Below are 16110 nucleotides of genomic sequence, written 5' to 3'. Positions count from 1 at the left end.
AACAAAGTATAGCTATATAAATATCATGCACCTGGGCTAGATGGGCGTAAAAAGAATTGGAGCATGTAATCCTACTTGAAAAATACCCCAAATATAATTAGGATCTTTTCCACCTCTAATTAACAAGGTTATATATGCCCCAATGCCATTCAAAAATTACAGTAAAGGAGTTAAGATACCCATTTAACACAGACAATTAAAATAAAGTATGAAGAGTCACATGTGAATTGTGTAGAGTTAGTAATGTGTAATATGGTGGTCACAAGTTACATGTGGATATAGAGATTTTGAAATCAGTATTTTTAACATTTTCTTTCTGACTGAAAAGTGTGTATCACCTACAGTTTTTACCTACAGTGATATAAGAAAATATTTATCTGTTTGTTATATCAAATATTCTACAAATTTTATATCAAATAGTATATCAAATATTCTACAAAGATTTGTCCATTTTCTCTTATAGTTGTGACCATATTTGCCCTATATATTTTGATACCATCATGTTAATTGCATATACATTTAGCACTCATGTATTCATGTTAAATAAAAACTTTTTTTCCCCATGAAGTGACACTATTATAACTACTAATGTTCTTATAATGTTCTTATAATAAACTAATGCTAATGTTTTGTTTTGCCTTGAAGTCTATTTTTATGCTAAAAATTTAGTGACACTACCTTCCTTTTGGTTGTATTTAAATGGTATACTTTTATCTATTCTTTAACATTTTTGTAAACTCATGTTTTTGGTGTGTCTCTTGTAACCAGTCAACTGTTATTTTTTTTCAATATAACAATCTTTGTCTTTAACTTGATATCTAGTTCATGAATATTTAATGTAAGTGCTAATTTTTTGAGATTCAAATTGTTTGGAATTATTTTTTATGACTATTTTTAATGTTTATCTGTAATATAATTTTTTACCTTTGCAAAAGCTTAACATCTTTGCTACTATTTCCTAATATATTAATGAATATATTATAGAAGTTACAACATGCCTCCTGGACTTATCTCAAAGTAATATGAATTGGTACTTTTACTGGTAAATGACCTTAGAATACTTTAACTCCATCTAGTCCTCTCTTTTTTTATGTGGTGTTTTATAAGATATTTTTATCATGTCACTTCACAAGATATTTTACTTTATTTATTGTTTCACTCATTTGGTCTCCCTTTGTTACTTTGGATATTTCCTTCTGATTGCTATTCCAGGTCATTCATTTTCTTTTTAATTGTGTCTTAAACCATCAATATAATACATAATTTTTATTTTTATATTTTCCAGTTCTATTATTTCTAAATAAGGTCTTTTTTTTAACTCTAAAAATACCTTATACTTTCTGTTTCTTTGCTGAAAAAGAAAATTTAACATTTTTAAATCCATGAGTTTTTTAGTCTGCATATGGTGATTTTATTATTTGGAGGGAATGTAGTCTGTTTCTGCTACTTATTATTTACTTTGACTCCCCTTCATGTCATCATATATCATCACATGCTTAGATTACTCTAGATTGTGTTCTAGATTTTGCATTAAAAAGTCATTATTTAAAAAAAAAAAACAATTGAGGCCTAGAACGAGAGGATTTATGTTTGTTTCTGCCAGATGCCTAAAGAGACTCTAAATTGGCATCATCGTAGTCCAACGTTAGCCTTGAGACTTACTGGGTCACTCAGATGATTTAAATCTGGGGCACTGTGTGGCCAAGGAGGGTGCATTTCTAGTTTACCCATTCTCCAGAGTGGAGCTCTGGAGGTTTCCAGTATACACGCTGGGAAGTTTACCAGGGCTGCACTCTGGGAAGAATCTGGACCTCAATCTGCTTTTCCTCTACCAAAGTGAGACTATGAAAAGTGTTGTTCAGCCTCTCAACCATCTCTTCTGGTTCAGCAAACAGACCCAGAGCAAAAATTGTACTTATAGTCAGTTTACTCCACCTCTTCCTGTCTCAATTTTCTCTTATGCAAAATAAGATCACCATTAGGACATATTCCTAAGACTGTGACAAAGATTAAATGAGTCAACAGTGTAAAACATGTAGTGTCTGGCACATGGCAAGAGCTAAATTATTATCTATCAATATTATTTATAATGTTAGCTCCTCCAAAGTAATTTTGGTAATCCCAGCTTATCATTGTTGCCTGGGCAGCTACCAATATAAATCAGACTGGTTTATCAGTTTATTCCACAAGTATTTATTGAATAATTATATGGATTGCAATGCTTGTCAGGATAAGGGAAGCACCTATCTCCATGGATTTTATAGAATAACAATAAAGATTAATATACACAGTAATGAGGGGCAGTTGTGGAATTATCAGCTGTGACATTCAAATATTTCTTGAGTGAGGGATTTCTGAGAGGCTTGTTTCCTTGATGCCATCTAAATAAATGTGAATCTTATACTTTAAATCTCAGATGTTTCTGGGGGAAAAGTTACTATTTACAATGAAATAGTGAAATTTTGGTGGTAAGGCCTAAATCAGTTGCAATTGACTATCATGCACAAGCTAAAATAACCAATGTTGGAATAGTGGAGTTTTGTTTTGTGTTATTTTGTTTTGCATTTCTTTTCTGCACCATTTCGCTAAGCAATAAATGTTCTTCATTAAACATAACATTAAGTTAGATGAAAGAGTAAATACCAACTCAATCATTAGTTCAGATAACTAGTCATGTTTTAAAGCCTTATATTAATTCATTGTCACATTAAAATAAAGAATAGTCCTGAAGGGACAGAAAATCATCACGATTAAGGGCAATTTGGATAAAATGTTAACTGATTAGAAACAGACCCTCTTATATCCTGGTATTAGTCCTGGTATAATTTTTCAGTCTGAGATGTTTTATTCTTTAGAACTGTTATCCACTGAATATTTTGATTCTCCTCTACATGCTGTATCACCAACGTGATGAATATTCCAATTGTGTCTATGCAGATCACCTCTTCAAAACCTGTAGTGAGGAAATCAGCATTCTTTTTTAGCAGGGCTCTGAGTATCCACTTCTACTTTACAATTAAATGAACTAACATGAATGTTTATGTCACCTGTATGATAATCAGGAAAAATTTATTCATGTATTCTTTTGAACTTTACATTTATTAAGGTTCCTGGAACTGCTCTGGATTTCTAAGCAGTTAACTTGTGAGATGTAGGACACTCAAGGTCCTCTGCAATGCGGTCCCTCCCTATCTTGGAAACTGAGTGCATACATTCCACCTCCAAGGAACCTGCATCCCTAGCAAATAAGATCTCACCTTTTTTTTTTATCACACCAGCAGGAACATAACAATGGGGGGGGGGTGATAGAAGCTCGTCCACCCAGAAGGTAGGCAATAAGGAGGGAAACTGTCTAAAGAGAATTAAAAAACAAAATAATGTCAACCAAAATCAGCCTAATTTTTATCATCACTATGCACTGGCAATTCTAAATAGTGTCAATAATAGTATTCTCCAGCCCAAAATGTTTTTGTTATGATAAGCTCTAAACAATTGAAGTTATTGCTGTATTGTCCCATATCACCTGATAGCATTCTTTGCATATTGTTTATAAATAACCATGTTAATTAGATACATACAAGTGCAAGTGAATGAAATATTTTCTCCACATCTCCCATGTACTCTTTTTTTAAAAAAATTTTAATGGAGTATAGTAGATTTACAATGTTGTGTTAGTTTCAGGTGTACAGCAAAGTGAATCATGTATACATATACATGTATTCTTTATACTAGAAAACATGCAAAATAACGGGAATTCTACTGAAAGGAGAAACAGACTCTAGAGGCAGGAAATCCTGCTCAGTTAATCAAAGTATTATTTTTTAAATCTCACTGTGACAAGAGATATTCTTTGGTACCTCTTATCTATACTTTTCTGGAAATACACAAACATTTTAAAACCTCTATTCCATAAAATATAACCCAGGTTGATAACAAGTAACTACGTAAAGTTCTTTGGGAATCTTTATAAATGCTTCTTACTGTTCCATCTTCCAGCTTAAATTTTCATAAAGAAATATGTTTTGAATGCATTTTGTTAACTAATTCCTCAGAACCATTTCTTAACTAGATATTCTAAAGAAGTTTGCTTTATTGAAAGAACAGAGAATAGTTTGCAGCTAACATAACCATCAATAGCTCTGCATGCATCTACATTTTAAATCAATGCTACTTATCACCCCACACACAAATAGTAGTGATTTTTAAATTTATAAGCCTTAACTTAATGAAAAATTACAACAGTTATTTAACAGCACTGGCTAATCAGAGTAATTAAAGGAGTAAAATTAGGTTCTGAGACTATAAGGAATAAAATCATATTAAGTACCAGTATTTTTAAATGATAAATAACTGGCATCTTAAGTGAGAAAAATTATATTGATGTAGAAATGAAGACATATTTTCCAATGTGCTTCAATATCAGTAAGAAGGGTTAACTTTTGTGAACAATGATTTTATGTCAGAGATGATTTTAATTGATTTATTTGCATTTTCTTCTTTATGCCATGTTAACAACCCTGTGAAGTTGGGAACATTACTCTTCTCATTGAGCAAATGAAAATGATAAAAAGTGAAGAACTACCTTAAGGCAACACAATGCTAAGTAGTTGATATGAAATCAGTCAGCTGACTCCAGAGCTAAATATGTTCTGAAATCATTCTGTACCAAATATGACCTCCAAGTTTAACTGCTGAGATTTCTCAGGGTTAATAGAAACTTAGTTTGTTAGTATTTGTATTATAGTTATTTATCATGGGAAAAACAGCCATTCCAAACACTGGATGGAAATCATTAATTATATTTCAATACTTCTAACTGTGACACACTGAAATTAGAAATCAAGTTATGTTGGGCTTCCAAGTAGCTGAAGACAAGGGCAGTTGCTTAGGTCCACATCTCCCAATATTTTCTCCAAAAACAAAACAAAACAACAACAACAAAAAAGCAACAAGTAAAACACACACACACTCTCTCACACACACACACACACACACACACACATGCAAGCCCTCAGCAAAATGTGAAAACAAAGAATGCACAAACTTCAAAAATCTGTGATTTAAAAAAAGAAATCACACCAAATATCAAGCAAACTCTCACATACCTATCTTGCCCCATGCCTTTGCATAAAACAAGGACAGGATAAGAAAAATGGCAGAAAGGAAGAGGAAGCGAACAACAGGCCAAGGGTTAATATACCACCACAGATAGAAAGAAAAAGTCTACCTTAAGTGTGAAAACACAAAAGTAAGACCCAGCAGAGCACAGAGGACCAAGAAGAAACTAAAAGGTACCTGTGATTTGAAACACTGGTCTTTGAACCGCATAGCTTCTCAGAGGGAAGAAAGAAAGAAGTGAGAGGAACTCATTGGCAACTTGGTAGTAAAGGGGTGATGAAGCAAAAAATGAAATTTAAGGTTCATCAGGACAAAAAGAGAATAAAAAATCAGATAACACAAGTTTCATCATCACCAACAAAAGTATCAAACTAAAGAAGGTGACTTTACCACACTTACAGAAGAGGGCTTCATTGGACAGAGTCTTGGAAATCATATCAAATTTTAAAAATAAACAGAAAAGAGATTAAATCTCTGCAAAAGTGTAACACATTTTTGAAAAATGAGATACAACACTCTTCAGTTAAGGAATCCTCCCTTCCTTGCCCCCAAGAAAATAAACATGAAGCAGAATTTTAAAAAGAATAATAAAATAGAATAATTTTAAAAGTGAAAAAAAAAAATACAGGACACTGGAAACTGAATGAAATACAATCAAGCAAACATTTGAAGATTAAAAAACAAAACAAACAAAAAACTTGAGCTAGAAATGCAAAAAATAAAAAAAAGAAATGAGTAAGAATTAAGATATGAAAAAGAACAAAGTGGAATAAAATACAAAATTATCTCAGAAATAATTACTAAAGTACATAGTGACCAAGGGATGTTTAACTCAAATGGAAGCATAATAAGACTGTTGAAAAAAGTCAAGAAAATGACCAAGAGAATGAAATTGAGATAAGGGAAGGACTAAAATGGGTCAGAGAAAAAGTGGTGGAAATGTTAAGACAAGCAAAGAAGGAATAACATTTGTATAACACCAGTCCATGAAGAAAACTAAAACAACTTAATGTTTTAAAACTGTAATCCAAAAAAACTTTGCAATAATAAAAGAAGACCTGAATATACCTATTGAAGGGCTGAATTGAGTAAATAAGTAAATTAACCCAAAACTTCAATTTCGACACTTATTCTAGAAAACGACTTGACTCCAACAGTGAAGAATAAATCTTCAGTGCCTCCGGGCATATGTGTGTGTACACGTGTGTAATTATAAGACTAGAAAAAGATGGGAAAAGTGTAGAATACTATTATATGAGTTTTTTTTTTAAACAGTATTTTTTTTTTTTTTAATCCTCTTGGGCTTTGCTTTTTTTTTTATATATAAATTTATTTATTTATTTTTGGCTGTGCTGGGTCTCCGTTTCTGTGCGAGGGCTTTCTCCAGTTGCGGCAAGCGGGGGCCACGCTTCGTCGCGGTGCGCGGGCCTCTCACTGTCGCGGCCTCTCCCGTTGCGGAGCACAGGCTCCAGACGCGCAGGCTCAGTAGTTGTGGCTCACGGGCCCAGTTGATCCGCAGCATGTGGGATCCTCCCAGACCAGGGCTCGAACCCGTGTCCCCTGCATTGGCAGGCAGACCCCCAACCACTGCGCCACCAGAGAAGCCCCTATATGAGTATTATATGTGGCCACATTGTAGAAACATTGCAGTTAAAAATGGAAAAGGGGAGAAGAAAACAACAGAGTAGAAGAATCTCATTGATTGTTGTTATACAGACAATTGGTGTGAATAAAGGATTAAAAAAACTGACAAACTAAATTGTAAAACATTGAATAATAAAACAGGGGTCTAAAAGCCTTAAAATTATGTACATACTACAGTAAAAATACTAGAGTAAAAAACTGCTAGTAAAAACCATGTAAATACAACACAATAAGAACCTTCTTAATTATCAAAAATTAGGTAAGTTAAAAAAATACATGTAGATAAAGAAACATAGCAAATATAACACAGATAATTATAAAATATCTTGACAGAGTTGAGAACATAGTAACTCACCTAGTAAAAGAAAAATGTTTTCAATTTGGTTCACAGTGTAACATTCAGTATTACTCTGTGCACTAAAAATGTACTTAAAACAAATGGATTCTGAAAGGCTAAAATTAGAAAAGGACAAAGGTAAATGGAGACATAAGAAAGGAGGTATAGTGATCCTGACTAGAAATCAAGTCAAAAACTACATTAAACCTGACAAAGAAAGGCATATTTTAATGTTAAAACTCACCATTCAGAAGGAAGATATAACAAAGAAATTACAGGAGAAGTAAAGAGGAAGATAAAAACACATTAGTAATAGGTGATTTTCATATATCTTTCTCAAAATAAGACAAGTTGGGTGAACAAAAATAAATAAGTATATAGAAGACCTAAGCAACATACTCAATATGGTGGATTTTACTGATGTCTATCAAACTTTACACCCTGATAATTAAAAAGATACCTTCTTCTTAAGCACTCATAAGACATTTACAAAATTCATCATATATTGTCATGCACAGAAAATACCTGGATTTCATAAAGTAGTCTTATTAAATAGCAATATCTCATCAAAATAGAATAAAACTAGAAAGTATTAACAAATCTGGAAACCATCAACTGAATCAAAAGCAAAAAGGAAATTAATTTGCCCAATACTAAATGACTAAGGTAAAAAGGAAAGTAAAATAAATTACCTGTATTTATGATATATGTCAAGGCAATGATCAGAAGAAAATTCATAGCACTAAAAACGTTTTTAGTAAAAATTAAGGCATTAAATTAACAATAAAATGTTAGTATTTTATAAAATTTTTAATTAAAATTTTAATTTGCAATAAATTGAATATAATTGTGAGCTTAAAAATAAGAAAGGAATAAGTAAATCAAACAAAAGCAAAATGGAAGAAGTAATTTTAAAAAGAATTTTAAAAACTAATGAAATAGAGAAAGAAATATAATAGACCTATTTAATACATTAAAATCCTGTTTTGGGTTTAGTTTGTTTTTTTTGTTTTTTTGTTTTTTTTTAAGTAACCAATGAAACAGATTACCGTATAATTTGCTCAGGAAAGAAAATGAGAAAGTACAAACGCGAAAATGAGTAATGTCAAAGGGGAAACAGTCATTTAAAGAGAAAATATTTTTAAAAATCATAAGAGACTACTTTGCAATACACTGTGCAAATAACTTTGAATGAATGATTAAATAAGCATCACCATTTGGCAAACACAATAATAATTGTTTCAGGCAAGAACCATGGATACATACTGAACTTTGTGGGTTAAGTAGGATGAAAAAAGGATATTTACATAGTTTCAAATATTTCCCCAGTACATCCTTTCTAATTACAAAGGGGATAGTGTAACTTCATAGTGTAGAAACTTGGACCACACTCATTATACAAAGTGATAAAAATTAAATTAACGCCCAAAAAGAAACAAATCAACATCATGGTGATATGATACACTGAGAAATGTGGGTCATCACTTTTGTTGTAATCTTGTCAAAAGTACATAACTTGAGTTTAGTCATGAGGAAACATCAAACAAGACAGATTGATGGACATTCTCCAAAATGACTGTTCAGAACTTATAAAACTAAGATGGTCCTGAAAGACAAAGATAAGAAACTATCCTAGATTGGAAGGAGACATAACAACTAAATACAATATTATCCTACAGTATATTCTGATCCAGAAAAAGAACAATTGGAAGGACAGTTGGTGAATTTTTAATAAATTCTGTAAAAGTAGTTTATAGAGTTGTGTCATTGTTAACTTTCTGGTTTTGATAACTGAATTATGATTATGGAAGGCATTAGTATTTGAGGACTGGTGGTGGGTATATGGAGATCCCTTGTAATAGCTTTTGCAAATTAACTGTGTCTGATTTTATTTCAAAACAAGAAGTTAGAAACTAAAAACATAATGAAAAATGAACTTAAGCAAAGAAAATCTTTGTTAAACTTTAAAAATCTAGAATCTCATAAAAACAGTAAATTAATTTTGGATTTGGGCAAGCTGTTTTTTTCTAGATAAACTAAAGAACTGAACAACTTCACTACTAGGTAAACATAAATATTGATAGGGCAAAGAACTTGCTTTTATTTCTGGAATATAAGTCAAGGGGAAAAATAATTTAAGAATGAGAATTTGTTAATATAGAGATAAATAGAGTGTAATAGCTTGACATAAGCATAGCATTCTGTCAGGAGATATAAAAGTAATTCACTTGAGAAAAAAATGAAGAAACTTGATAAGTATATTTTAAGTAACTTTAAATAAAGATTGGATGTTTTGGTTGGTTAACCAGTGGGAGTTTAGATCATCCATTTTCATCTACTTATTTTACATTATTATTTAAAAACACATGTATATGATTTAAATATATCTACATATATAATAGTTTTACATTATAAAGGACAAAAGTCTTCAGTTCTTACCAAAATATCACTTCATGGTTTTTTTGTTTGTTTGTTTGTTTTTGTAATTTATGGGAAAAGAATGGATAAATTGAGGGCCTGAAAAAACGTTTTAATTACTCAGTTGCCTATACAAGAAACAGTATAAAGATGAGAAGGAATATTTTCTTTGGGGCAGCTTTATTTAAACTAGTCATTGCAGATTTAAGAAAACTATATAGTTCTAAAACAACAAACAAATTGAACTACCAATTTAAGTAGCCAACATCTTAAATTTACATATGAAATCTATATTTTAAAAAGGGTTAAGAAAGGGATATCTCTAGCTGACAAATTACTGTATGCCAGCTTCAAGCTAGTTAATTATACCGGGAAAAAAAACAGGCTTTCTCTTATTTTAGTGACAGCCCACCTGCAGGTAACTGAGTTCGGCTTCTACCGTTTCTCTTAAGAGTCAAAGAATTTTAAAACCGTGCATTATAGTGTGATATTAAAGTTGATGTACAGCAATTCCACACACATAAAATTCAGTCAGAGGATTTAAAAGTAAATCACTTGAGATAAAATGAAGATGATTTTTAAACAAATCTTGTTTAAGAACCGTGAACTTATAGTAAAATCCTCGGTGCCCAACGCAAAATATGAGCACTCAAGTTTGTCTATAAGGCCAAGCTCTTAAAACTGGCAGAATGTAGATCAATATTTATTGTGAAATTAAGAGATATCCCCTACAAGGGGCAAACTTCCTGTGCAGAACCAATGACGACCAGCCATAAAATACATTAAACACATTAGTGATGCCAGTCACATAACCAGGACACCATCTACCCGCCTGTGTAAAAAGACAACAGCGGGTCTTCGTCATCAGAGGCAATTATCATCGGGATTAAGGCTGAACAACACTTGTCAATGGTGCGTCAAAACACATCGTATTTTAGCTTGAACATGGAAAACAATATTCATATTTGTCTTAGTGAATGTAGGGCAATGTCAACCCAAATCTTCCAGAAAATTACCATTTCAATCGACTATTATACAAGCTGAAATAATCTCATGCTACTAAGCCCAATAAAGCCTTGGTCAAATCATATTTTTTACGTGTTTTCAGAAAGACGGGTTTATAAAGGGATGTATTTTTTAAAATTCCTTTCTATCTGAGGATACATTTATAAAAATATATGAGGAAAGAAAGCAGCAATGTTCCTAAGCTGTTCTGCAAAAGAACAGTAGCTACAAGGGTCATTTTTAAACTTGATTCTCTGTATGGTAAAGCCGAAATAAATTACCCAGAGTTCTTTAGCATTTGTCACTCTTAGTAGGGTGAGCTATCTGTATTTTCCGGGTTGCTTATAGTCTCAGCATCGTTATTAAAAGTGCTTCCTTTTGTTCTCAAAATGCCCCAGTTCAGTTATATGATGTCTGTACTATAACCCACACAATGTGGCACACGGTGACTCATCAGTGTTGGAAAATTACCAACTGATTGATGGACATCCTGATACTGTTCTCCTTAGCCCACCTGTATGGTTAAGGCAAATGCACGACTTTTCACTTCACGTCACTTAAGGAAAAGAAGCCCATTTATTGGAGAAACACAAAGAAGTTATCTCGAGTCCATTGAGAACCTTGTTACTTACATTATATCAACAAACCAGCAGCCCTGGCATCGCCTAGAAGCTTGTTGGAAACGCAGGTGAGGCCCCATCTTACACTTGCTGGTCCCGCATTCTTAACAATATTCAAAGCGATTCCTGTGCACAGTTTAATTTAAGAAGCACTGGTTTACGGGGTTCCTTGACAGAAAGCTGCTTGAACCCAAGCTTGCTTCCCCTCTGGATGCGTACGGTCTGCTGACAATGCCAGGTTAACGGCTCCTTCCGGAGCATGTCTGGCAGTGTTGGTACACCTGTCTCCAAGGCAAAGATGACTGATGGAGGAGGACTTATTTTCCAGGTGAATTCCTAATGAGGATAACATAAAACACCCAACTGCTCACAATAGCCACAGTACGTCTCCCAGCTCCTGTGATCACCACAGCCATCCCTCGCAAAGCAAGTATATAAGAAGCCAGGATGAGGAGGCGTATTAGGGTGTATCCCACTGACTTCTTTCCTGGGAAGACCCACCCACTAGTGGGAGTGCTCTAACTTATACTGGATCAAAGACTTTCTTATTTAGGAAAACGTATTTTATGAACCAGATTCTACTTTTGGAGGGGTAGTTTAACTTCAAAGCCTGTTTTATTATTGTTCATGATACAATTTGAGCTAGAACCATTATTTAAGTGTGCCATTGGAGTCTATTTCCATCTTCCTCCCCTAGGATGGGTCAGGGAAGGGGTTCTAGGTGCCAAGTTCAGTAGATGAGGCATGAAAATTGTTATTGGCAAAGGAAGATTTGCATAAAAAGGCTTAAACTGGATTCAGACTTTTCTTTCCAATGCTCTAAAATAGGTAATCATAATAAGAGATTTAAGAAATCCTCTTAATAACAGTAAATTTGCAAGTTGCTGCTGTTGCCAACTTACTTTTTGGATCTTTCCAGTTTGTCAAGCTTCCAATATAGAGAAGCTATCCACCAAAGAGTCTTTAAAATGCCTCTTATGATCACCACAATGGGAGAAATCATTCAAAAGAGTGACAGGTCAAAATAAAGGAATTCATGGTCAGAGAGGACAAAAAAAGTCTAATCCAATGAGCATGGAAAAGCAGATAATAGAGGATGTCGACCTAGCATTTGCAGAAACATTAGAAAGAAGCAATGTTTTTCTTTGTTTGCTACAAACTCAAAACACGTTAGGAAAAAGTTTAAGCAAAGAGCTTAAGGTAAAACGTAGAAGTTCTACAAAGATGATTCATCTTCTCCAGTGGTAAGAATCATTCTGGTTCCTTAATAAAGAGGACTTGCCACTATTATATAAGTTGTATATGTGTGTAAAATTGTATGGTTCCAGTAATCTTTTTCAATCTTGTTATTATAGTCATCAAGTCCTGAGTTAGAGTTATTAATCATTCCTGTATTTAAATATTTGATTATCATCAAAAGGAAAAAAAGGACTATAAGTAACTTGCCTTTATGAATCCAGATGAATAAAGCTTACTTCCTTCTGAGGGCTCCATATATTACATTAAATTATTGGAAGCATTTTATTGTGCAAATTAGAACATTCTACCAATATCAGAGTCCATATTATAGTGCATTATTTCCCAATTAAAACATTATTATTCAGGCTCTTTTGTCAGTTTTTCAAAAGGAACGTAAAAAGGTACAATCTATGTAAGAAAAAGAAGAGGAAGACGTAAATGATGTGAGGATATTGGGAATGAGAAAAGAGACATTTAATGTTTAAAATAATATAAATATCAAATATCATAACTATAATATATCTAAATAATGGGCTAAGAGGCTGATTTGTTTTCAAGCCAAAACATTGTTCTAAACTTCAGGTTTCTCATCCTGTCTACTTTGATTCTTTGAAAGGAAGGGTTGATTCCTCTAGTAAAATTCTGTGCTTTAAGGACCAGCCATGCGTTGAAGCAGTGTAGGGTCCCTCTGGTAGAATAGGAGGGGTTATGTTTTTATTAAAGAAAAAAAAAAAAAAAAGCAGAAGAACTTAAATTCTAGGTCAATAGGTCAACTTGTACTCTGATATAGGTTACTAACATTTTTTGCCAGCAGCATGAGACATAAATAGCAAGCTTGGAAGTGAGGGTCAGAGAGTCAGAGTTAAGAAAACCCTCTTTTGCTGTACTCTTTTTGTCTTTCTCCATTCTTTATAGTGTCAGACGTCCTGCCCCACTTCCATTCCCTTTCCCGTGTCTTTACTCACAACCATTGATCCCCTGTACATCTCTTTCTTCTCACAGTCATTACCTCTGTCTCCTCTTACGCTTTATGTTTGAGGCCAGTCCCACATTGGCATCTGTCCTCCAGTCCCAGCTTGTACAACACTCTTAGTCAAAAGTCCATCTTTACAGCCCCCATAGGGAACTGTATACAGAAATGCAAAGAATCAATAGGTCCTACACTCCTCAAAGTTTAACCCACTCCTTGGTTTCTACAACATGGACTGAATTCTATGGAGGGCTAACTAGAAATATGATATAATAAGAAAAGGTCACAGGCAACAGAGATAATGATTTCAGTATCGATTGATGAAACTGCATTCAAACTCTCACTTTAGGGAGATGTAATGATTCAATGAAGTTATCAAACAGCATTTAATAAGATAGCTTTTTCGAAACACTGCAATATATCCCTGCATAGCTAAACTGTGAATAACCTTAAAAATGAAATTAAACACTATTTCTCTCCTTTTCTTCATAAAATATTTTTTTTAATCTTTTAAAATTTCTTTAATGCCAATTATTGTACACTAAACTTGCTGTTTAGTGATTCAAAGGATGCCCCTACTTTTAAAATCCCTTCTTTCCAAACGTATAATCAAGTATATCAATACATTGATATATTTGTTTTAAAATTCAATACCTTTGGGATTTAATGTGATAAAATGAATGTCAATTTGCTATTTTACAAATATTAAAAGATACACGGTCACTCCTCCAACATTTTTTGAGATTTCATCACCCTTTAGATGATTTTTCTAATATCCTGGTTCTTAGCCCCAGGGACTCTTCTACTCCAAATCTCATGTCCCTCATAGCACCTCCACCACTTAGACCCATGTCAAGGTCATTACCAATAACTGCAATAATCTCAGTTTCACAAACTTGACTCCACACAGCTCACTCAATATAGTGTACAAATTCCAGTAACATCTGTCCCACCAGAACATCCAATCCACTGATCCTATTATCTTTTCACATTCACTCACCCAATTTGCATCCTTTTTCTTACTTTCTTAATTTAAACCCATGACCAATAATTCAAATCAATCTTTTGCATTCACCCTCAAATATCCTGGCGTTCTCTCTATTCATTAACATTTTCTTGGCAAAACCTCAAATCTAAGTCCAAATTTCCACCTAGACTCTGCTGAATCTGAATATGTGTGTGTGTATGTATACACACGAAAAAAAAGACCATGCCTGCTCTTCTCATTTTGATTTCATGGTTATAATGTGGCAATTTTCTCCTAAAGATGGCTAACAATCATACACTTCCCTAACCCATTTCCTTTCACGTGCTCTTAAACATCTATTTCACATCTTTTCCGGTTCCCTAGATCCTCTAAAACTTCCTCCCCATTATCATTCTCAAAAAATGATCTTGCTTCCTATTTCACTGAGAAAATTGAAGCAGTCAGAAGAAACTACCAAATGGTAGAAGGAACCACCAAATCTGTACCTATTTGCATATCTATATCTTGACTTCCCACCTTATTTCACCCAACTAAGCATAAATGTGATATTGTGATTTATAAGAAATATATATTTGGTCTTCCTCCCGGTTTCTGACTCAGAGTGCCTAAAATCCTGGGAATTTCCTAAATTTATGAGCGTAATAAAGCTGTGTTTTATTTTTTGAATGAGGTGACTTGTGGAGGTACCCAGGGATGAGGGCTGGTTTCCAGGAGAACCAGCCATGTGATTAGAGTGTTGGAACTTTCAGTCCCATCCCAACTTCTGTGGAGGTTGGATCAATCACCAATAGTTAATGATCTAATCAACCAAGCCTATGTAATGAAGCCACCATAAAAACCCAAAAGTTAAGTCATAGGAATGTATTGTACAGCAACAAAGAAACACACAAATAAAAAGGACCAGAGCTTCCAGTTTAGTGAACACCTGGAGATGCATGGAGAGAGGCACACCTGGAGAGGGTACAGAAAACCTACACCCTTTTCCCATACCTTGTCTGTGCATGTCTTCCATCTGACTGTTGCTGAGTTAAATTTTTTTATAGTAAGCAGGGGATCCAGAGAGTAAAATGCTACTCTGAGCTCTGTGAGCTGCTCTAGCAAATAACTGTAACAGGAGGAGGGGGTCATGGAAACCTCCAATCTATAGCTGGTCAGTCAGAAGCACAGGTGACAACCTCGGCAGCAGCGGCTGACATTTGAAGTGGAGGACCGGGGACTGGGGGGAGTCTTGTTGGACTGAACCCTTTACCTGGGGAATCTGGTACGATCTCCACATAGATACTGTCAGGATGGAATGAAACTGAGTTGAACTGTAGGACACCCAGTCAAGAGGCTGGAGATTCACTTGTTGATGTCGGCGGGAAAACCTTCCCAAAACACGTTGGAAGTTGGGTCCCAAAACACGTTGGAAGTTGGGTCCCAGAACACAATTAATAATCTATTCCTCCATCCCCTCTTACACTGAGCTTACAAGATCGATGCTTCAGCTAACTTCTCCTATCACTCCTACATCATCAGTTATTTTCAGTGTTCTTGCCCTGCTCCACAAGCACGGTATTATTTTTCCTATTGTTTTTCTCTTGAAGCAACTTGTCCTGCCTTCTCTCTCCTTTACCAAACAAAACACAAAAATCTTGAAAACATACTTATGCTTAATCTCCCTAATTCCTCCTCTTTTATTCTCTCTCAAACCCACTTCAACTGGATTTTGATTCCTTTTCCTTCAACCAAAAGTGTTATTGTCTGCCCCATCTGTCACTGTCAGTGCTTG

This window comes from Balaenoptera ricei, chromosome 5, assembly GCF_028023285.1.
Source record: "Balaenoptera ricei isolate mBalRic1 chromosome 5, mBalRic1.hap2, whole genome shotgun sequence".
Taxonomy (NCBI): Eukaryota; Metazoa; Chordata; class Mammalia; order Artiodactyla; family Balaenopteridae; genus Balaenoptera; species Balaenoptera ricei.
This window is presented reverse-complemented; position numbering follows the sequence as displayed.